Raw genomic sequence first — 24393 nt, 5'->3', positions numbered from 1 at the left:
CTAATTAGGCAAACCCTAATGATGCCGCTTTAGTTGCCCATTCAGAGCCAGCTCTTCAGCGCTTGACGTCCTGCTTTGCGGAAACTGCCAAAATGTTTAGCCTGGAAGTCAGCCTGAAGAAAACTGAGGTCCTCCATCAGCCAGCTCCCCACCATGACTACCAGCCCCCCCACATCTCCATCGGGCACACAAAACTCAAAACGGTCAACCAGTTTACCTATCTCGGCTGCACCATTTCATCAGATGCAAGGATCGACAATGAGATAGACAACAGACTCGCCAAGGCAAATGGCGCCTTTGGAAGACTACACAAAAGAGTCTGGAAAAACAACCAACTGAAAAACCTCACAAAGATAAGCGTATACAGAGCCGTTGTCATACCCACACTCCTGTTCGGCTCCGAATCATGGGTCCTCTACCGGCACCACCTACGGCTCCTAGAACGCTTCCACCAGCGTTGTCTCCGCTCCATCCTCAACATCCATTGGAGCGCTCACACCCCTAACGTCGAGGTACTCGAGATGGCAGAGGTCGACAGCATCGAGTCCACGCTGCTGAAGATCCAGCTGCGCTGGATGGGTCACGTCTCCAGAATGGAGGACCATCGCCTTCCCAAGATCGTGTTATATGGCGAGCTCTCCACTGGCCACCGTGACAGAGGTGCACCAAAGAAAAGGTACAAGGACTGCCTAAAGAAATCTCTTGGTGCCTGCCACATTGACCACCGCCAGTGGGCTGATAACGCCTCAAACCGTGCATCTTGGCGCCTCACAGTTTGGCGGGCAGCAGCCTCCTTTGAAGAAGACCGCAGAGCCCACCTCACTGACAAAAGGCAAAGGAGGAAAAACCCAACACCCAACCCCAACCAACCAATTTTCCCTTGCAACCGCTGCAATCGTGTCTGCCTGTCCCGCATTGGACTGGTCAGCCACAAACGAGCCTGCAGCTGACGTGGACTTTTTACCCCCTCCATAAATCTTCGTCCGCGAAGCCAAGCCAAAGAAGAAGGCAAACTAATGGGAGTCAAGATCCTACTGCATTCCTCTGATCGATAGATGCCTTTGATCCCTACTCTATGCTTCTTTTGCATGACATATAATATGCAGAGAGTACATTTTTTACCAGAGATTGAAAAGATGGAAGGTTAAGAGCACTGATATTTTGCTTCCATTACGATAGATCAGCTTTGCTCATTCATTCAGCTGTGTTATCACAGCTCAGTTCCTGTTGACTCTCTGGTCAACAAGTCCGTCACTACATTAACCTATTTAAAAGGTGGTGCAGAAATTAAATGAGGAGGAAGAAAGTCAGACCTAGAAAAGACTCCAATTCTCAATCTCCTCCCAAAAGCTGCAGAATTACAATGAAATAACCCAACTGCCTTCTAACAGCTCAAGTCGTCAAGTTTATTGTCATCTCATTGTGCAAGTACAATCTGATGAAACAGCATTCTCCAGTCTTTGGAGCAAAACATGCAGATACAGAATCAGACATAACACATGTATACAATATACATGCAGGGCAAGTCTTAATATATATAATATATATAAATAGATAAATAAATAAATAAGTGAATAACTAAATATATATATATAAATAAATATTGCTTTGTGTGTATGAGAGTCTCGTATGGTTAATGTGAGCAGTTCCTTTGAGCATTCAGCATTCTCAATGCCTGTGGGAAGAAGCTGTTCCTCCACCTGGTGTTGCTGACTGTTACTTCTGGATCTCTTCCCCATCGGGAGCAGCTGAAAGATGCTGTGTGCAGGATGGAAGGGGTCCTCAATGATTTTGTGTGCCCTCTTCAACGAAGATCCTGGTAGGTCATGTCGATGGGGAGAGGGAGACTCTAGTGATCCTCTACTCTGCTCTTATGGTCCTGTGGATTTACCTCCGATCTATTTTTCTGTAGCAACCACGCCATACTGTAATGCAGCCAGCCAGAACACTCTCGATAGAGGTCCTGTAGAAGGTTGACATGATGTTGGCCTTGGCCACTTCAGTTACCCACAGACTTGTTCCTCCAGTGGCAAGTGGATTTAAATCTTCTCCTCATTACAGGACAAAGGGTGAATAATCAAAAGGGCAGAGAGGTTCTTAGGGGCTCACTCCTGTTCATGCTACTGACCAACGACTGCATCACCAGATCCAATACCAATGGCATCAGCAAATTTGCAGATGTCACAACAGTAGTCGACCTCATCAGCAACAACAATGAGTTGCAGAGGTGAAAAGTCTCGTAAAATGGTGTTGCACCTCAACATGGACAAGATGATTGTGGTCTTCAGGAGGTCTAGGAATGACCACCCTCCACTACACAACTCTGTAGTAGAGACTGTGGTACACCAAGTTCTTTGGAGTTCATTTAACTAATGACCCATCGTGGACACTCAATGTCAAGAGTGTTCTGGCCAGCTGCATCAGTGTGGTACAGTTCCTGCAGAGAAATGAATCAGAGGTCAATCCACAGAGCCATAAGAGTGGCAGAGAGGATCATTGGAGTCTCCCTTCCCCCTATCGACGTGATCTACAAGGACTGTTGCCTGAAGAAGGCACACAATATCATTGAGGACTGCATTCCGCATCTTTCAGCTACTGCGGTAGGGCTCTCCCTACCCAGTGATACAGGAGTATCAGAGCCAGCACCACCAGTTTCTTTCCATGGGCAGTGAGAAGGCTGAATGACCAAAGGAATTGCTCACACTTACCATCCGAGACATTCATTTGAACAAAACAATATTTATTTATTTTTATAGATATAATATTTGTTCTGCATATATATTATTTGTCTGTATGTGTGTTGTGTCTGGTTGTATGTCTGCATGCTTTTGCACCGAGGATTGAAGAATGCTGTTTCGTCAGGTTGTACTTGTACAGTCAGATGACAATAAACTTAACTTTCTTCTTGAGTACAGTTACTGATAAGTAGAAATTCTGCCTGGCCACAGGAAAAAGAATCTCAGCGTTATATGCAATGTTATGTATGTAATCTGACAATAAATCTGAACTTAAACACCCCATGACCAGCCTAAATTAGATTTTCCATTAAAAAAGAACATGATAACTCTGAATAATTTTCCAAGTCATAGATTACTGCACCAGAACAATTGGACTCTTGCCCTGCTGCAGATGATGGCAAATGTATTAACACTGACAGTGAATGAAGGTGGAATTCATTAGACTTTGAGCAGCTAGAACATGAAGTGAATCTTCATGCAGACGCTCCACAGTGGAGTTAGGGATGGGACTGAAATACCTATAGAAGTAAAGCTGTACCAGTTTGCGAATGCAAATGCCAATAATTATTATTTTATCTTTGGTCCCTTTTCTCTTTACCAACGCAAAAGTCTTTGCCATTATTTGAAGGCGGCATGGCTGGCGTAGTGGTTAGTGCAACGCCTTTACAGCACCAGCGATCGGAACTGGGCTTTGAATCCCGCACTGTCTGTAAGGAGTTTCCTGTGACTGCGTGGGTTTTCCCTGGGGACTCCAGTTTCCTCCCACTGTTCGAAACGTACTAGGGATGTAGGTTAATTGGGTGTAAATTGGGCGGCACGGACTCATGGGCCAAAATAGCCTGTTACTGCACTGTATGTCTAATTATTTAAAATTTAAATTTAAAAGGCTATGGACCCAGACAGTGATATCCCATCTCAAGTAGAAGAATAAAGAAATGATAGAATCCTCTTAATAACTTTTTCAAGTTATTAATTTCTGGAGATATTCAATCAACTCCATTTGTTCTTCTTAATATTAAAAGAACAGATGGAGTTGATCAAATTTCCCCAGAAATCCAGTAATGTGTGCCACATACTGGTACAATTTGAGAGACAGCTTACAAGTTTAAGTCCCTAAAAGCTGGCACATGGAGTGAATTTCAATGGCAGTGACGGTCCATTGTGGGCAATGTGACCAGGCCTGGATAGAGAACTCGAGCACAAGACTGATTTTTCCTTCTCTATCTTAGAAAACAAGGGCATGAAAATATTACAGTCGGTGACTGTTTTGATTTTGTCTCTCTCCCTCCACTTCTCAAACAAAGTAATATTGCAATAACAGCTGCCTCCGTAAATTGAGAATGCAAGAATGCAAAACACAACTTAATATTTTCAAAAGTAGGATTAGATTAGAGAGGAGTTTAAAGGTTTCAAATTCAAGGAATATTCTAAACACAGCCAGCTGCCTTAATGCAGACATTCCAATCAGAAATAATGTCTTTATAGAAAATGGTGTACAAGTTGCACAGAACTCTCAACTTTGGCTTGGTTTATTCCTGGAAGTTGCATCACTTCCTGCATCAAATGTTTCATTGTCAAATATCCTCTTCTCCTCTGGTAATAACTGCAGCCAGTTTAAAAAAAATCATTCAAAGAAAATGTAAGACAACATAATTTTTAATGCCTCTATCCCTCAACTCAAGATTGTGCTCAACGCAGTACTCAGAAGATTAGTCTTTAACTCAAAAGCAAGATACTCTAAATACTGGAAAGTAAAATAATGAACAATAGAATGCTGAAAATACAACGTCCTCTGGGAAAAGAGAAAAATTTATATGAAATATTCACATAATTATATTTTATCCTTGTGACTCCAGAAAGGTTGTCAAAGCTAAAAATCCTCAGATACAGTAAACCCTCTTTTATCCGGAATTCAAGCAACCAGCAAATAAATCAAAATATATTAAAAAGAATAAAAATGTAAATAAAAGTTTAAAATCATAAAAGTAAATTTTTTCTGAAGTATCACATACATCTTTGGGAGCAAGTGCCTTGAGCCTGCTTTGCTTGTGCAGCTGTTTGAATAAAGTTGTGTGAAACAGCAATTGGCATCGCCCAGGATGAAGAGCTGGTTGATACTGCATGCCGTTGGGGTGACTTCTTATCCCTGTAAAGTAAGTGTTTCCCCAGTAAGAGGCTTTATCTGCAAAGTGGGAGGAAAGGTGGTTAATTATCTATAATGTTATTTTTCCCTTCAGCCACTCTCCAGCAGTCCACAGCCTAGTGAGTCCTATGACCGCAGTCACCCATGAGGAGAACATACAAATTCCTTATGGACAGCACAAGATTTGAACACCAGTCTCGATCGCTGGCGCTGTAAAGGTGTTGTGCTAACTGCTATATCATTCATGCCACCCCAGAAGAGCATTTTGCTTAACATCTCCTTATAAGGTGAACTCACATCAAATTTTGCCAAATACCTATCACATGCTGGATGCATCACAGTGTGGTATGGGAGCTTCTCTGCTCAAGATGCAAAAATTAAGTGAGTGAAACTTGAAAATCTACAGATTGTAGTAAAAACACATAGAAATGCTGGAGGAAATGGGTGGCCACTGGGAAATCCTTGTGTTTGATTTATCACACAATCTTTTATTTCAAGATTTATACCATGGCCTACATAACACTGCTATTTGGGGGTCTTAACCCCTTGCTAGTTTTCTCATTCCAACCAAATTGATTCTACCTCTTCATTTCTTGATTATAAACCCTTTATCTTGAACACCTTTCTCTGATTCTTTAATCATCAGGGGTCCCTCTTACTTTACATCTATGCTCTAAAGTTTAAACACGGCAGAATATCCAATTTCTAGCCTCAGTCATTTAATAACTACAGTTCTGTTTATTAGATCTTACTGGACAATGAATCAGACACTACCTCACTTTATCCTATTTTCTCGCACTATTTATTTATTTTTGAAATATAATTTATAGTAATGTTCGCACTGTAATACGGCTGCAAAACAACAAATTTCATGAATGTTTAGGACAATAAATAGTAGTGGAGAGGGTCAAGAATTTCAAATTCCTGGGTGTCGACATCTCCAAGAATCTGTCCTGGAGCCTCCATGTCGATACAATTACGAAGAAGGCTCACCAGCGGCTATACTTTGTGAGGTGTTTTAAGTGTTTGAAGGTGTCCGAAAACTTTTGAAAACTTCTACAGGTATACTTAGGAGAGCACTCTGGCTGGTTGCATCACTGTCTGCTATGGAGATGCCAGCTCTTAGGACAAGAAAACAATCCAGAGGGTTGTTAACTCGGACTGTGACATCACAGGCACCAGACTTCACTCCATCAAGGATACCTACAAGAGGCAGTAACTTAAAAAAGCAGCATCTATCCTCAAAGACCCTCACCACCCAGTCCATCCCCTCTTCACATTTTTCATCTGACCAAAAGGAACAACTCCTTATTTTCTGTCTGGGAACCTCCAGCCAAATGGCATTTACATCAACTTCTCTGCTTTCTGCTAACCTCCTCGCTTTTTTTCCCCTCTCCCTTTCCAGTTATCCCCCTCCTCCCACCTAGCCATCCCTTCTCCCCCTGATCACTGCTGTCCCTTGCCTCCTTTCTCCACCTATCATCTCCTGCCTTTGCAGGGCTCTACATCACCTTTGTTGACCTCACCAAAGCCTTCGACACCGTGAGCAGGAAAGGGCTTTGGCAAATACTAGAGCGCCTCGGATGCCCCACAAAGTTCCTCAACATGGTTATCCAACTGCACGAAAAAGGTCGGGTCAGATACAGCAATGAGCTCTCTGAACCCTTCTCCATTAACAATGGCGTGAAGCAAGGCTACGTTCTCGCACCAACCCTCTTTTCAATCTTCTTCAGCATGATGCTGAACCAAGCCATGAAAGACCTCAACAATGAAGACGCTGTTTACATCCGGTACTGCACGGATGGCAGTCTCTTCAATCTGAGGCGCCTGCAAGCTCACACCAAGACACAAGAGAAACTTGTCCGTGAACTACTCTTTGCAGATGATGCCGCTTTAGTTGCCCATTCAGAGCCAGCTCTTCAGCGCTTGACGTCCTGTTTTGCGGAAACTGCCAAAATGTTTGGCCTGGAAGTCAGCCTGAAGAAAACTGAGGTCCTCCATCAGCCAGCTCCCCACCATGACTACCAGCCCCCCCACATCTCCATCGGGCACACAAAACTCAAAACGGTCAACCAGTTTACCTATCTCGGCTGCACCATTTCATCAGATGCAAGGATCGACAATGAGATAGACAACAGACTCACCAAGGCAAATAGCGCCTTTGGAAGACTACACAAAAGAGTCTGGAAAAACAACCAACTGAAAAACCTCACAAAGATAAGCGTATACAGAGCCGTTGTCATACCCACACTCCTGTTCGGCTCCGAATCATGGGTCCTCTACCGGCACCACCTACGGCTCCTAGAACGCTTCCACCAGCATTGTCTCCGCTCCATCCTCAACATCCATTGGAGCGCTTTCATCCCTAACGTCGAAGTACTCGAGATGGCAGAGGTCAACAGCATCGAGTCCACGCTGCTGAAGATCCAGCTGCGCTGGATGGGTCACGTCTCCAGAATGGAGGACCATCGGCTTCCCAAGATCGTGTTATATGGTGAGCTCTCCACTGGCCACCGTGACAGAGGTGCACCAAAGAAAAGGTACAAGGACTGCCTAAAGAAATCTCTTGGTGCCTGCCACATTGACCACCGCCAGTGGGCTGATAACGCCTCAAACCGTGCATCTTGGCGCCTCACAGTTTGGCGGGCAGCAACCTCCTTTGAAGAAGACCGCAGAGCCCACCTCACTGACAAAAGGCAAAGGAGGAAAAACCCAACACCCAACCCCAACCAACCAATTTTCCCCTGCAACCGCTGCAACCGTGTCTGCCTGTCCCGCATCGGACTTGTCAGCCACCAACGAGCCTGCAGCTGACTTGGACATTTACCCCTCCATAAATCTTCATCTGCAAAGCCAAGCCAAAGAAAGAGATATAAACCAAGCTGTTTGACCAGCTGAGTTTCTCCAGCACATTGGATTTTCTCTTCACTCTGCTACCATCGGGAAAAAGGTACAAGAACCTAAAGTCGAGCATCAACAGCTTCTTCCCCGCTGCCGTCTGATTCCTGAATAATAAATGAGCAAAAGACACTGCCTTACTTTTTGTGCGCTATTATTTTATTTATTGTTGTGAGATGGTTTATATTAATGCTTACACTGTGATACTGCCATAAAACTATTGAATGGCAATAGATTAAGAGATGGGGAAGTTCAGAGAGACCTAGGGGTACTTGTACATCAGTCTCTGAAGGCGAGCATGCAGGTACTGCAGGCGGTTAAAAAGGCAAATGGTATGTTGGCCTTCATATCAAGAAGGTTTGAGTATAGGAACAAGGATACCTTACTGCAGCTGTACAGCGCCTTGGTGAGACCACACCTGGGGTATTGTGTGCAGTTTTGGTCACCTTATCTAAGGAAGGATGTTCTTGCAATGGAGGGAGTGCAGAGGCGATTCACCAGGCTGATACCTGGAATGGCAGGAATGACTTATGAGGAAAGATTGCGCAAATTGGGATTGTACTCCCTCGAGTTTAGAAGATTGAGAGGGGATCTCATAGAGACATATAAAATTCTGGCAGGACTGGACAGAATGGATGCAGATGGGATGTTTCCAATGATGGGAAAATCCAGAACCCGGGGCCATGGTTTGAGGATAATAGGCAAACCATTTAGGACCGAGATGAGGAGGAATTTCTTTACCCAGAGGGTGGTGAATCTGTGGAATTCATTGCCACAGAGGGCAGTAGAGGCAGGTTCATTAAATATATTTAAGAGGGAATTAGATCTATTTCTTCAGTATAAGGGTATTAAAGGTTACGGAGAGAAGGCGGGGACCGGGTACTGAACTTTAAGATCAGCCATGATCTCGTTGAATGGCGGAGCAGGCTCAAAGGGTCGAATGACCTACTCCTGCTCCTATCTTCTATGTTTCTATGTTTCTAAAACAAATTTCATGACTTGTTCTTGACAATAAATTCTGATTCTGATTTATTTCTATTTGTGTCACTAGTTCTATCTTGCTTCAAATTTTAAATTTTGGAAGTGTTTTCAATTTTTCATTTTTACAACTTTTCTATGCACCGATTTTAGCTGCACCCCATCTCTCTGGTTATCTTTGCACATTTTGCAACCATGCACCATCCCATTGTCCCTTTTTGATTTCCTAAATTGCCTCTCATTGGAACGCTCCACCCACTGCTGAGTAGTTCTAGCTAACCCCATTACGATTTCACTAATCCAGATGGAAGAGCTCCCTCTTTCTTCCACTGGTATATCAGTGCCTGATTAATTCAAATCCATTTCTGCCAAGCCAACTTTTGAGCCACACATTCAGCTCTTTGTTGGTGCTGAACCCTCTGCCAATTTACATTTGGCTCAGGCAGTAATTCAAAGATGAATAATTCTGTGGTTCCACTTTTTACTTTGTTACATGGTTATTTATATTGCTTCAGCAGAACCTTCCTTTTCAAGTCAAATTTATTGTCATCTGTACAAGTACAACCTGACGAAACAGCATTCACCAGTCCTCGGTGCAAAACATTCAGATACACAACCGGACATAACACACATACAGACAAGCCATATACATGCAGTACACGCATTCATATATGCAAATAAATAAATAAAAACTGCTCTGTACAAATGAGAGTCTCAGATGGTTTGTGTGAGCAGTTCCTTTGGTCTTTCAGCATTCTCATTGCCTGAGGGAAGAAGCTGTTCCTCACCTTGGTGGTGCTGGCCATGATACTCCTGTATCTTTTCCCCAACAGGAACAGCTGAAAGATGCTGTGTGCAGGGTGGAAGGGGTCCTCAATGATTTTGCACACTCTCTTCAGATAATGATCCCAGTAGATCATGTCAATGGGAGGGAAAACAGACTCCAGCGATCCTCTCTGCCACTCTTATGGTCCTGCGGATTGACTTCCAATACATTTCTTTGCAACAACTGTACCACACTGTGATGCAGCCAGCCAGGATATTCTTGATAGTTTCACATAATGGTGGCTGGTAACCTTATCTGCTTCAGTCTTCTCAGGAAGTGCAGTCACTGTTGCGCATTTCTGACAAGTGAGGAGGTGTTAAGTGCCCACATTAGGTCACTAGTTAAATGAACTTCAAGAAAACTGGTGCTCTCCCCGCTCTCTACTATAGAGTTATCGATGTATAGTGAAGGATGGTCATTCCTGGTCCTCCTGATGTCTATGATCATCTCCTTCGTCTTGTCCATGATGAGACTCAGGTTGTTACTCTCGCACCATTTTATGAGATTTCCCACCTCTTCTCTGTAGTAGGACTCATTGTTGTTGCTGGTAAGGCTAATGACTGTGGTGTCATCTGCAAACTTGATGACACTGTTGGTGCTGGATCTTGTGATGTAGACGTGGGTCAGTAGCATGAACAGGAGTGGGCTGAGCGCACAGCCCTGAGGAGCACTAGTGCTCAATGTGATGGAACTCAATATTCTGCTACCGACCCAGACAGACTGTGGAATTTTGTTAGGAAGTCCAAGATCAAATTACAGAGAGAAGTATTTTGTCCCAGCAAGAACTTCTCCACCAGCCTCTGGGGAATGATTGTATTAAACGCTAGGCTGAAGTCAATGAGCTGCCAGCACTGAAGCACTGTTCTCTAAGTGGGCCAAGACAGAGTGAAGTGACAAGGCTATAGCATTGTCTGTGGAACGTTTTCTTCTGTAGGCAAGTTGAAATGGATCCAGCGTCACTGGGGAATGTAGTCTGATGCGCTCCATCACTAGATGCTCAAAGCATTTCATAATGGTGGAGGTCAATGTCACAGGGCAGTAGTCATTGAGGCCTGTTATTGTCGCCCTCTTGGGTACCAGGATAACCGTAGCAGTCTTGAACCCTGTGGGAATGGTGGACTGCTGCAGTGAAGTATTGAAGATGTCTGTGAAGACCTTATCAATTGGTCTGCATAGTCCTTCAGTATGTTGTCTCGTCCCGCTGGCTTGTACGGGTTCACCTTGGATACTGTTCCCCTCATAACAGCCATGGCAATACAGGGGGCCCATTCATCAGCGGGACACACTTTCTTTAACATCATCCTGTTTTTCTCATCAAACTGTGCATGAAAGTTGTTCAGTCTGTCTGGAAGGGAGGCGTCATTGTCCTTAACTTGCAAGATTGATGTGATCCATTATAGTCTTGATCCCTTGCTACATGTGTCTCATGTCCCCAGTATTTGTGGATCTTCAGTGTGTACCCACACTTTGCTTTTTGTATTCCAAGGGAGAGTTCAGCCCTGGTTGATCTTGGTGCTATCCTACACCCTATTCTGAAGGCAGCATCATGAGCTCTGAGATGGGCCTGGACCTTTGCATCCCACTATGGTTTCTGATTAGCCCTGGTTGTGAAGCATTTGATCTTCGTTTCATCCTCAATGCACTTGCTGATGTAGCCAGTCACTGAGCTCGTCTGCTCCTCTATGTTTACGTGACCGTTGTAGGTGGCCACCTCCTTGAAACAGCTCCAGTCTGTGATCTCAAAGCAGATTTGCAGAGCTGCTGTGCCCCACCTGTCGAATCCTGAGGTTAAAAAAAAATCAACACTCTTAGGTTGAATTCAAATATGCTCAGTCTCTCTTCCACCATTACTTTATTTTACTCTCTCATAGTCGTGTGCAACATGCCAGCCATTAGTCGATAACCAATCTATATCATCATACAAGGAATTATAGTCAATAACAGAACTATATTATCTATCACTACAACATCCCGTGCTTATCAAATAAAAAGGATAATCAAATAAATGAATGCTTTTAAAACAGTCAACTTTCAATACTGATGATTTTCAATACCAATATCAACTTCAATTTCAAAATCACATATTTTCCTGGATGATTCACAAATCACAGATTTCCAAACCATAAAATACAAAGTTCTCCACGCTATTACATCATGAAGTCTTGAAATCTCTTAGGTGGTCGTCGCTAACGTTGCAATTTTGTCTGGCCCGCTTCTGGACACCTGACCGCGATGTTCTGCTCAGTTTGTCTACTGCCTTTTTTTAAAATAATTTTTTTATTTTTCACACTGTGAACCATATCAACCAAAATATGTACAAATGTTTCTCATTAAATTTACACAATGGCATTTTCTCCCTTTTTTCCCCCTTTTCCCTCCCTCCCCTCTTCCTACCCCCCTCCAAAATCCATAAATATTCAACATATACAGTAAAACCATAAAACAATATCTTCACACAAAGGAAAATAAACAAGAAAAATTTATTTCTTACACACTGAATCTAGTCGTTTTGGAGGACCTACGCAAGCTCTCTCTGTTATGTTCCATGAATGGTTCCCAAATTTGTTCAAACGATGTGACTTTATTTTTTAAATTATATGTTATTTTTTCCCAATGGAATACATTTATTCATTTCCATGTACCATTGCTGTATTCTCATGCTCTCTTCCATTTTCTAAGTTGACATTATACATTTTTTTGCTACTGCTAGGGCTATCGTAATTAATTTTTTTTTTGCGCTTTACCCAATTTGAAGCCTGATTCTTTATTTCTTATGTAACTTAAAAGATCTCTGGATTTATTGGTATGGGATTTATTGGTATGTTATTTTTTTGTAATTTTATTTAATATCTGATTTCTTCTTTTCTTCTTTCTTTGGCTTGGCTTCGCAGACAAAGATTTATGGATGGGTAAATGTCCACGTCAGCTGCAGGCTCGTTTATGGCTGACAAGTCCAATGCGGGACAGGCAGACACTGTTGCAGCAGTTGCAGGGAAAATTGGTTGGTTGGGGTTGGGTGTTGGGTTTTTCCTCCTTTGTCTTTTGTCAGTGAGGTGGGCTCTGCGGTCTTCTTCAAAGGAGGTTGCTGCCTGCCGAACTGTGAGGCGCCAAGATGCACGGTTTGAGGCGATATCAGCCCGCAGGCGGTGATCAATGTGGCAGGCACCAAGAGATTTCTTTAGGCAGACCTTGTACCTCTTCTTTGGTGCACCTCTGACACGATGGCCAGTGGAGAGCTCGCTATATAACATGATCTTGGGGAGGCGATGGTCCTCCATTCTGGAGACGTGACCTACCCAGCGCAGTTGGATCTTCAACAGCGTGGATTCGATGCTGTCGGCCTCTGCCATCTCGAGTTCTTCGATGTTAGGGATGAAGTCGCTCCAATTAATGTTGAGGATGGAGCGGAGACAACGCTGGTGGAAGCGTTCTAGGAGCCGTAGGTGATGCCGGTAGAGGACCCATGATTTGGAGCCGAACAGGAGTGTGGGCATGACAATGGCTCTGTATACGCTGATCTTTGTGCGGTTTTTCAGTTGGCTGTTTTTCCAGACTCTTTTGTGTAGTCTTCCACAGGTGCTATTTGCCTTGGCGAGTCTGTTGTCTATCTAATTGTCGATCCTTGCATCCGATGAAATGGTGCAGCCGAGATAGGTAAACTGGTTGACCGTTTTGAGTTTTGTGTGCCTGATGGAGATGTGGTGGGGCTGGTAGTCATGGTGGGGAGCTGGCTGATGGAGGACCTCAGTTTTCTTCAGGCTAACTTCCAGGCCAAACATTTTGGCAGTTTCCGCAAAACAGTTTTAGTTCTTCCCAAAATGTATTCACTTTCATACATACCCAAATTGCATGTTCCCATTCCTTCTCAATCTGTTTCCCAATTTATCCTTTAAATAAGCTTTCAATTGATAATATGCAAACATTGTACCATAAGTTATTTCATATTTGTACTTCAACTGTTCAAATGTTAATACATTATTTCCCAAAAAACAATTTTCTATTCTTTTGATTCCTTTTCTCTCCCATTCTCTAAAGGAAAGGTTATCTATTGTAAAAGGGATTAGTGGATTTTGCGTCAATAATAGTTTTGGTATTTGGTAATTCGTTTTTTTCCTTTCTAAGTGAATCTTCTTCCATGTATTAAGTAAATGATGCAGTACTGGTGAGCTTTTATATTGCACCAAGTTTTCATCCCACTTATAAAGTATATGTTCCAGTATCTTCTCCCCTATTTTATCTAGTTCTATCTTAGTCCAGTCTGATTTTTCCCTTGTCTGGTAAAAATCTGATAAATACCTTAATTGTGTGGCTCTATAATAATTTCTAAAGTTTGCTAACTCTAAACCACCTTCGTTATACCTCTCTGTTAATTTATCTAACACTACCCTCGGTTTCCACCCTTTCCACAAGAATTTCCTTATTATTCTCTTTAGTTCATTAAAAAAAAAATTGTTAAGGGAATTGGTAACGTTTGAAATAAATATTGTATCCTTGGGAACACGTTTATTTTAATGCAGTTTACCCTCCCTATCAACTTTAGCGGTAATTCTTTTCAATGTTCTAAGTCTTCTTGCAATTTCTTTATTGGTGATTGATAATTTAATTTGTAGAAGTGGCTTAAGTTATTATCTAACCTGATACCTAGGTATCAGATTGCTTGTGCTTGCCATTTAAATGGTGATTCTTTTTTAAATTCTGTATAATCTGCTTTACTCATTGGCATCACTTCACATTTATTTGCGTTGGTCTTGTACCCCGATATTTCTCCATATTCATTCAATTTCTTATGTAATTCTTTTATTGATACCTCTAGTTCTGTTAGGTATACTATGATGTCATCTGCAAATAAGTTGATTTTATACTCCTTCTCCTTTATTTTTATCCCTTTTATTTTATTTTCCATTCTTATCAGTTCTGCCAAAGGTTCTATTGCTAAGGCGAACAATAAGGGGGATAATGGACATCCCTGTCTAGTTGACCTATTTAAAATGATTCGATACATATCCATTTACTGCTACCTTTGCCAACGGTCCATTATAAAATGCTTTAATCCAATTAATATATTTTTCTGGTAGATTGAACTTTTGTGATACTTTAAATAAGTAGTTCCATTCTACTCTGTCAAAGGCTGCTTCTGTGTCTAGAGCAACACCCACTGTTGGTTTCTTATTTCCTTGAACTGCTTGAATTAGATTAATAAGTTTACAGACATTATCTGCTGTTTGTCTTTTCTTAATAAATCCAGTTTGTTCTTGTTTTACTATTTTTGGTACACAATCGGCCAATCTGTTTGCTAATAATTTCGCTATTATCTTATAATCTGAGTTAAGTAGAGATATTGGTCTATATGATGCTGGTGTTAATGGATCCTTCCCCGCCTTTGGTATTACAGTAATTATTGCTGTCTTACATGAATCTGGCAAGTTTTGTGTTTCTTCTTCCTGGTTCATTACTTGCAGGAGAGGAGGAATTAATAACACTTTAAATGTTTTATAAAATTCTATTGGAAATCCATCCTCTCCTGGTGTTTTATTGTTCGGCAGCTTTTTTAATATATCCTGTACTTCCTCTATTTCAAATGGTTTTATTAGTTTGTTTTGTTCCTCTTGCAATTTCGGCAGTTCAATTTTAGCTAAAAATTTCTCTATTTTATCATCTTTCCCCTCATTCTGTTTGGTATAATTGTTCATAAAATTCCTTAAAGTTTTCATTAATCTCTGTTGGGTTATATGTAATTTGTTTGTCCTTTTTCCTTGATGCCAATACAGTTCTTTTAGCTTGTTCTAAGTTGCCAGGCTAAAATTTTATGCGCTTTTTCTCACAGTTCGTAATACTTTTGCTTTGTTTTCATTATGTTCTTCTCCACTTTGTAAGTTTGTAATGTTACACATTTTATTTTTTTGTCCGCCAATTCTCTCCTTTTAATTATATCATCCCTTTTTACTAGTTCCTTTTCTGTACTTACAATCTCCCTTTCCAATTGCTTTATTTCCCGATTGTAATCCTTTTTCATCTTAGTTAAATAACTTATTATCTGTCCTCTAATGAAGGCTTTCATTGTGTCCCACAATATAAATTTGTCTTTCACTGATTCTGTGTTTATTTTAAAAAATGTTTTAATTTGGCGTTCAGTAAACGGTCTAAATTCCTGCCTTTTAAGTAGCATGGAGTTTAACCTTCAACTATATGTTCTTGGCGGGATGTCCTCCAGTTCTATTGCTAATAACAGGAGTGAATGATCTGATAGTAATCTAGCTTTATACTCAGTTTCCCTAACTCTCCCTTGAATATGGGCCGACAACAAAAACATATCAATCCTTGAGTATGTTTTATGCCTATTCGAATGATATGAATATTCCTTCTCTCTTGGGTGTTGCCTCCTCCATATATCTATGTTTAATTTCCTGCATTGATTTAACCATAAATTTGCCTACTTTATTCTTTTTGTTCATCTTTTGTCCAGTTTTATCCAACATTGGTTCCAAATTAAGGTTAAATTCCTTCCTATCAATATATTTCTTTGTGTGTCTGCAATCTTCAAATAAAAAATCCTGCATAAACTTTTGATCCTCCTCATTAGGCGCATATATATTGAGCAAATTCCAAAATTCTGAGAATATCTGACACTTTATCATTACATACCTCCCTGCTGGATCTATTATTTCCTCCTATATTTTGATTGGTAAATTTTTGTTAACGAATATGGCCACACCTCTAGCTTTTGAATTATATGATGCTGCCGCGACGTGTCCTACCAAGTCTCTTTTTAATTGGTCATGTTCCACTTCAGTTTGATGTGTTTCCTGCACAAATGCTATATCTATTTTTTGCTTCTTCAATAAATTTAGTAGCCTCTTCCTTTTAATTTGGTTATGTATTCCATTAATATTTATAGTCATATAGTTCAAAGTGGCCATCTTAAATCTTGCTTCCACCTTTTTTCTACCTCCTTGCCATCTCCATCCCCATTTTCCCCATTTTCATCTCTGTTTTCCCTTTTTAAACTCAATGTTTAAAACATAAAATACTCTGACAACTCCCACATCCAATATTCCCTTCACCCCAAATATCCCTCCCCTCTCTGAGTTTCCCCTTATCCCTTGACGGACAACCACAACTCCCCTTTCCATTTGGATTGTGATCTTGTTCGCAAGCGTCAACTGATTTTGCAATGACGGTTATTCCCACTCCCCCCAGCCCTACCCCTTTTTTTTTACACATATAACAAATCTCTTTTTTCCCCCCTTACTTCCTTTCTTTTCCCTCTTTAGTTCTTTATATATATTGTTTTTACATCTTTATATATACTTTATCACCGTTCTTCATTCTTGTTACATCTCTTCATCTCTTCTTCTGTCCTGCAAACGTTCTGCGAATTCTTGTGCTTCCTCCGGATCAGAGAACAGTCTGTTTTCCTCCCTGGGTATAAATATTTTAAGCATGGCTGGATGTCTTATCATGAATTTGTAACTTTTTTTCCATAAAATCGTTTTCCCTATATTAAACTTCTTCCTCCTCTTTAAGAGTTCAAATCTAATGTCTGGGTAAAAACATTTATTTTTGACCCTTGTATTCCAGTGGCTTATTATCTTCTCTAACTTTATTCCTTGCCCACTCCAGTATATTTTCTCTTGTCGTATATTTCAAAAATTTTACTAAGATGGATATTGGTTTTTGATGTGCCTGTAGTTTTGGAGCTAGTGCTCTGTGTGTGTGCCCTTTATATTTCTATTTCTTCCTATATTTCTGTCGTTCCCAGGACCTTCAGGATCCATCCTTTTATAAATTCCTTCATGTCTGTGCCTTCTTCACCCTCCTTCAGGCCCACTATTTTTATGTTGTTTTGCCTACTATAATTTTCCAACATATCAATTTTCTAAGATAACAATTCTTGTCTCTTTAATTTTTTTTGTCATTTTCTTCCAACTTTTCAACTTCCATTTCTACAGCTGTTTCCCGCTCTTCCACATTCTCTACTCTTTTCCCTATTTCTGTCATGACCAGTTCTAAACTTTGCATTTTACCTTGTGCTCTTTTCATTTTCCTTTTAATTGCACTAAATTCTAATGATAACCATTCTTTTAATGATCTCATTTGTTCTTCAAAAAAGACTTTATCTATATTCTGTCCATCAGTTTTACCTTTTATTTCTCTGTGAAGATCTTGGTCTTCTTCTTCCTCTTCTTCTGTCTGTACCTGTGTTTGTGTTTTCTTTTTCTCTTCTTTGTGTCTGTGTCTTTTCAATTTTTCTATTTTCTATTTTTCCTGATGAGCTGTTTGTATCTCTTTGTCGGGCCTCCTCTTGCTGTTGGTCCTCCCCTCCTGGGCTGTTCATCTGTTGGGCCTCCTGTCATTGTTGGTCACCCCTCAGTCTTTCTCCCTCGTTCCCTCCTCTGCTGCCTTTCTCATCCATCAGTTGAGCGCTCTGGTGTCGGGCAAGCCTTAGCTGTTCGTGTTTTGGCTGCCCATTCCTCTGCCAAGCCCCCTCCCCGTTGGTGTCTTTTTCGTTTGATTGCGCAGTTACACACTTCTGCTTGGCTCCGAGAGCCATTTTTGAAGTCCACCGATCGAGAGGCCGCGTCTCCGCAGGGCAGGCACTAACCTCGGGGGATCAGGTGCTCCTCGCTACCACAGCTCCCTGTTCCTGCAAGTAAGGCCTTCTTTCTTCTCCGATTACTTTTCTACTTTTTTTTTCGGTTGTTTTTACTTTCTCATTCTTGGGTGCCATCTTCTTTCTCCTCTGTAACTTTATCTTCTATTTCTTATATCTTTGTTGTGTTTTGTCTTTTCCTAACTTTTTTCCTATTTTGCTGGAGAGTGCTGGTTTTCCCAACCGTCACGTGACTCCTCGAGTTTGTCTACTGTCTTGATGCTAGTTTCCAGTAGTTTCTCATTACAGCTGGTATATTCCAGGTCCATCAAGCTGGTCATCTCGGCTCTGTTCTCTTGCAGTTTTGTCTGGCATCGATATCATTGGAGTGTTGTGACAATAATACTTTTTCACGTGATGTGTTTCTGTCATAAGTAAGACCTTATGGACCGTCACCTGATTTATTTCTCTGGACACCACAATATATGGTTTGGGAATAAACAGTGTGTCCATTTCATTCTGACTTTCTTTCCTCACCAGTACCTCATCACCTGGTATTACATCTGAAGGTCTGGCATTCCATTTCATGTCCGGATACAGTTTTGTTTCCCCTTTTCTTTCAGAATCATGGTCTTCCACTTGCTGGTCATTCACTATGTCAACAACTAGTGGTATTTTGGTTCTGATCTTTCTTCTGAACAAAACTTCTGCTGGACCTTTTCCTGTGGTGCTCTGTGGTGTCACTCTGTATGCTGATACGTAGGTCAAAAAAGCTTCTTTCCTGTCCTTGCCTTTTGCTTGAACAATTCTCATTCTTTTTTCCAGTGACTGACTCTGATGTTCAACTTCTCCAATGGCCTTTGGCCAATTTGGTGTAACCTTGTGGTAGTGCACACCAAAGGTTCTCATGAATTCTTGGAATATCTCTGATATGAATTGAGGTCCATTGTCTGAAAGCAACATCACTGGTAAGCCATGTCTAGCGAAGATCTCCATCAGTGCTGCGATAATCTTTTCTGCTGTTGTTGATTTAATTGACATAATATCTTCTGTAATAGTCGGCAACCAACATAGTCGAATCTCAAATTGGGAAATGGCCCAAGAAGACTAGTGCAATATCCTCCCATGGACCTGCTGGTAGCAGTGTGGTTCATATTGGTTCAGTTGGGTTAGGTCTGCTTGTCACCTGACACCCATGACATGATCTCACATATTTATCCACATCTTTTTCCATTCCTGGCCACAAAACTTTTGTACAGAGGTTTTGTTTTGTCCCAACAACTCCCAAATTACCCTCTTGAACCAGTGCTATTATCCTCCCTCTTAATTTCTGTGGAATGACAAATCGGTTTATCCTGAGTACACATCTTCCAATTGTGCACAGTTCATCTCTGATGGCCACATAGGTTTTGTTTTGACAGCTGTTCCAGTCACCGCTGTTGATCCGATCCCTAATGTCCATCAGTTCTGGGTCTATGCATGATTCCTCCTCGATCTCCCTGGTTTGTACTCCCCGTGGTGTTGCATTCACCGCAATGAATCTCACGAACGATTCAGCCTCCATCTCAAGCATTTAGTGCTTTCAGAAACCTCGCTAGTGAATCAGCAATATTGTTTTTCCCTGCTATGTAAATCACCCTGAAGTGATATTGTTGTAGTCTCAGGATCATCTTTCAATTCTAGCACACGGCTTCAATCTCAGAGAATAAATGGCTTCCAGTGGTCTGTGATTGGTTAAGAGCAATAACTCTATGCTACATAAATAAGCGTGGAAATGTTTGCAGGCCCATACGAGTCCCAGGGCCTCCTTCTCTTTCTGTGAATAATATCTTTCAACATCAGTAAATGACTTTCTCACATATGCAATCACCCTCCATTGTACCCCTTGCTTCTGAACTAGGACTGCTTCTAGTCCCACTGGGCTAGCATCAGCTATGGCTTGTGTTAAGACTTTGGATCAAATATCCCAATTTATGTGCACTCATCAGACTTTTCAATTTCTGGAATCCCTTCCTTTGATCGGGTCCAAACACAGTGAGCATTTTTCCTTGTTGGCTTCTTCAGTGGTTCTGCAATAGTTGGTATATTTAGTATGAACCTTGCACAAAAGTTCACTAGGCCCAGGAAGCTCCTCACTTCTTTTGCATTCCTTGCTTCTCAAACCTCTCCAACTGTCTTGAATTTACCTTCATTTGGATTGGTACCTTCACTAGTGAGCTTGTGACCCATGAACACCATCTCAGATACACCCAGCAAACATTTGTCTGCATTCACTGTCAATTCAGCATCTCTCAATTGGGCTAATGCCTGTCTAAGTCTCTCATCATGTTCCTCATGTGTGGATCCATGGACAATATCATCTGAGATATTAGCTGTGCCTGGAACTCCTTGGATCACTTTGTGAATTTCATGTTGATAGTAACCTCTTGTATCTAAGCAACACACAATGTGTGACAAATGTAGTGATTTTTTCTTAACTCTGGCTCTAGTTCCAGCTGGTGGAAACCCCATTTCAAATCCAACTTCGAGAAGATTTTGCTTGTCGATAGTTCCTGTAGGACTTCATCCACTGAAGGAATTGGGTGCCTTTCCCTCACTACTGCTTCATTTGCTCTTCTCATATCAATACGTATTCTGATCTCTCCATTGGGTTTCGGGACTACAAAAACTGGGCTGACCCAAGGTGCTGGTTCTTCCACTGGTTCAATTATGTCTTGTTGTATAAGTTCATGAATTTTTGCTTCTACTTTCTCCCTCAACCCAAACAGTGTCCTTCTCATGGGTTGTGCTATTGCCTGACCTCTGGATCCATTTTTTGTTTGATCTGCCTGTCCCTTATTTTTCCAAATTCTTCAAAAACTGACCAGAATTCCTCCTTCAGATCAATATAGGATTGCACTGAGTTCACATTCAGGCCTATATGTAATACATCCATTGCCTGCACCATCCCTCTACTCAGTAGAGGTTCCCCTCATTCCTCTATGACAACAAACTCTGCCATCATGATAGGTGGTGTAAGATTACTCTGGACATCTACCTGCACCTCTGCTGTTAAGCATCCAATTGTTTGAAGCAGCTTTGATAAGGTGCATGTAAACAACTCTTTCTCACATTTTATCTTTTTCAGTTCCTCTCACAATATTCTGTCTATGATGTTGGTGTCACTCCCACTGACTACCATGATGTCAACCTTCACACCTCCAATCGCTATTGGCACTTTTGCATTTGCATGTTTATTGTTAATGGCAAAAGCATATCTTGTCTCAGTTTGTTTTTCCTGATCATCATCGCATGTACATTCACATGAGCCATTTTCAACATGACCTCCCTTGGCCAACATTGACCTCTCATCCCTTTTTTTCTTCCACAATTATTTGTATGTCTGGGTTCACCTCTTGCCTGGGGACGGGGCTCTGCATGTCTTGGCAAAATGTCCCTTTCTACCACAGCTTCTGCACACTTGACCCCTGGCTGGACAGCACAAATCATTGCCAAAATGTCCAATATTGTCACATTGATAACATTCATAACCACATTCCGAATAACTAGTGTGCTTACCACATTCCTGTCCTTTTCTTGCAGCGGTAAATATCTTATGAACTTGACCAGAATACGTCCAGCTGGGGGACCATCCAATTTCATAGTCTGAAATCGAGTTTCCACTGCTTCAAATTATGCTGCTATTGTCAATGTTTCTGCCAGTGTGAGTGTTGCACCTTTCTCCAACAACTAGCATCTCAAGTGGTTTGATGTACAACTTTGTACCATCTGATCTCTAATCTGGTTTTCCAAATCTGCTCCATAATTGCAACCTTCCGCCGCCTTCCTGTGTCATGTGACTAATTGAGCAATGCTTTCCATAACCCTCTGTTTGATCTGTCAAAAGATATGGCATTGGAGGAGTCACGTGATGGAGTAGTGGCTGGTAGGGTAATACCAGAAAAGAAGAAAAAAAGTGAAAAAAGACAAAGTTCAATAAATACAAAATACAAGAAATAAAAGATAAAGTTGTAGAGGAAAGAAAGAAAATGGCACCCAAGAAGGAATAAGTAAAAACAACGGGAAAAAAAGAAAAGATGCCGGAAAAGAAAGGAGAAGGCCTTACCTGCACGAAGAAACAGGGACCCGTGGTGATGAAGAGCGCCCGGTCTCCAAGGTTGGTGTCGGCCCTGCGGAGTCGCGACCCCTCGACTGCTGGACTACAAAAATGGCTCTCTGAGACAAACAAAAGTCCGCAAACTAAGGAGAAGGAGAACACCGACGGGAGGGGGGCTCAGCTGAGGAGCGGGCAACCAGTGTGACCAGCTGAGGGATGCCCGACACCAGGGCTCTCAGCTGGAAGAAGAGGAAAGCGGCAGGAGAGGGAATGAAAGAAGAGCAGCAGCAGGAGGCTCAGATGAGCAGATCAGAAGAAGACGACCAACAGCAGGAAGCCAAGCAAGAAGAGGCCCGACAAAGTGAGACAAGCAACTCTTCAGGAAAGTCAGAAGAGACACAGATACAAAGAAGAGAAAAAGAAGACACAAATACAGGTACAGACACAGAAGAAGAGGAAGAAGAAGACCAAGATCTTCACAGAGAAAGAGAAGGTAAAACAGAGGGACAGAATATAGATAAAGCTTTTTTTTTCCAAGAACAAATGAGAGCATTAAAAGAATGGTTGTCATTAGAATTTAGTGCAATTAAAAGAAAAATGAAAAGAACAGAAGATAAAGTGCTAGTCATGACAGAAATAGGGAAAAAAGTAGAAAATGTGGAAGAACGAGAAACAGCTGTAGAAATGAAAGTAAATGACTTAAGAAGAAAATTGGAAGAAAGTGATTAAAAAAATTAGAGTCACAAGAGTTGTTAGCTCAGAAAACTGGCATGTTGGAAAATTATAGTAGGTGAAACAACATAAAATAGTGCGCCTGAAGGAGGGTGAAGAAGGCACAGATATGAAGGAATTTATAAAAGAATGAATCCCAAAGGTACTGAGACGACAGAAATGCAGGAATGGAAAGGAAAGAGAAAGGACACACAGAGCATTAGCTCCAAAACCACAGACACATCAAAAATCAAGATCCATCTTAGTAAAATTTTTGAGATATACGACAAGAGAAAATATACTGGAGCGGGCAAGGAATAAAATTAGAGAAGACAATAAACCATTGGAATACAAGGGTTAAAAAATATTTTTTTTTACCCAGACATAAGTTTTGAACTCTTAAAGAAGGGGAAGGAGTTTAATACAGCAAAATTGATCCTATGGAAAAAAGGTTATAAATTTATGTTAAGACATCCAGCTGTGCTTAAAATATTTATCCCTGGGGAGCAAAACAGACTGTTCTCGGATCCAGAGGAAGCACAAGAATGTGCAGAACACTTACAGGACAGAAGGAGAGATAAAAAGTTTTAACAAGAATGAAGAACGGCGATAAAATATATATATATAAAGATTTAAAACAATGTATAAGTAAAGAACTAAAGAAGGGAATGAAAAGGGAAGAAAGGAAATAAAGGGAAAAAGGGAGAACTTTGTAATATGTGTTAAAAAAGTCTTTTCTGGGGGGGAGAGAATAACTGTCACTGTGAAATTAGTTGACACTTGCAAGCAGGTTCGCAATCGAAATGGAAAGGGGAGTTGTGGTTGCTTGGCAAGGGATAAGGGGCAACTCAGAGAGGGGAGGGATATTTGGGGTGAAGGGAATATTGGATGTGGGAGTTGTCAGAGTATTTTATGTTTTAAATGTGTTGTTAAACATTGAGTTTAAAAAGGGAAAACAGAGATGAAAATGGGGAAAATGGGGATGATGGTGGTGAGGTGTACACAGGATATGAGATGGTCATGTTGAACTATATGACTATAAACATTAATGGAATACACAACCAAATTAAAAGGAAGAGGCTATTAAATATACTGAAAAAAGAAAAAGTACATATAGCATTTGTGCAGGAAACACATCTAACTGAAGTAGAACATAACAAATTAAAAATAATATACCAAAAAATCCAGATCTTCTAAGTAATAATAGAAGTAAGGAATTAGGCCTCAAATTGGATAAAGCACAAAAAAGATTTATTATGATAGCCTTAGCAGTAGCAAAAAAAATGCATAATGTCAACTTGGAAAATGGAAGAGAGCATGAGAATACAGCAGTGGTACATGGAAATTAATAAATGTATCCATTGGAAAAATAACATATAATTTAAGATCTTGACCTAAAGCTATAGTTGGAAA

Source organism: Narcine bancroftii, chromosome 8 (genome assembly GCF_036971445.1).
Source record: "Narcine bancroftii isolate sNarBan1 chromosome 8, sNarBan1.hap1, whole genome shotgun sequence".
Taxonomy (NCBI): Eukaryota; Metazoa; Chordata; class Chondrichthyes; order Torpediniformes; family Narcinidae; genus Narcine; species Narcine bancroftii.
The sequence above is the reverse complement of the archived record's forward strand: the minus strand, read 5'-3'. Positions refer to the sequence as shown.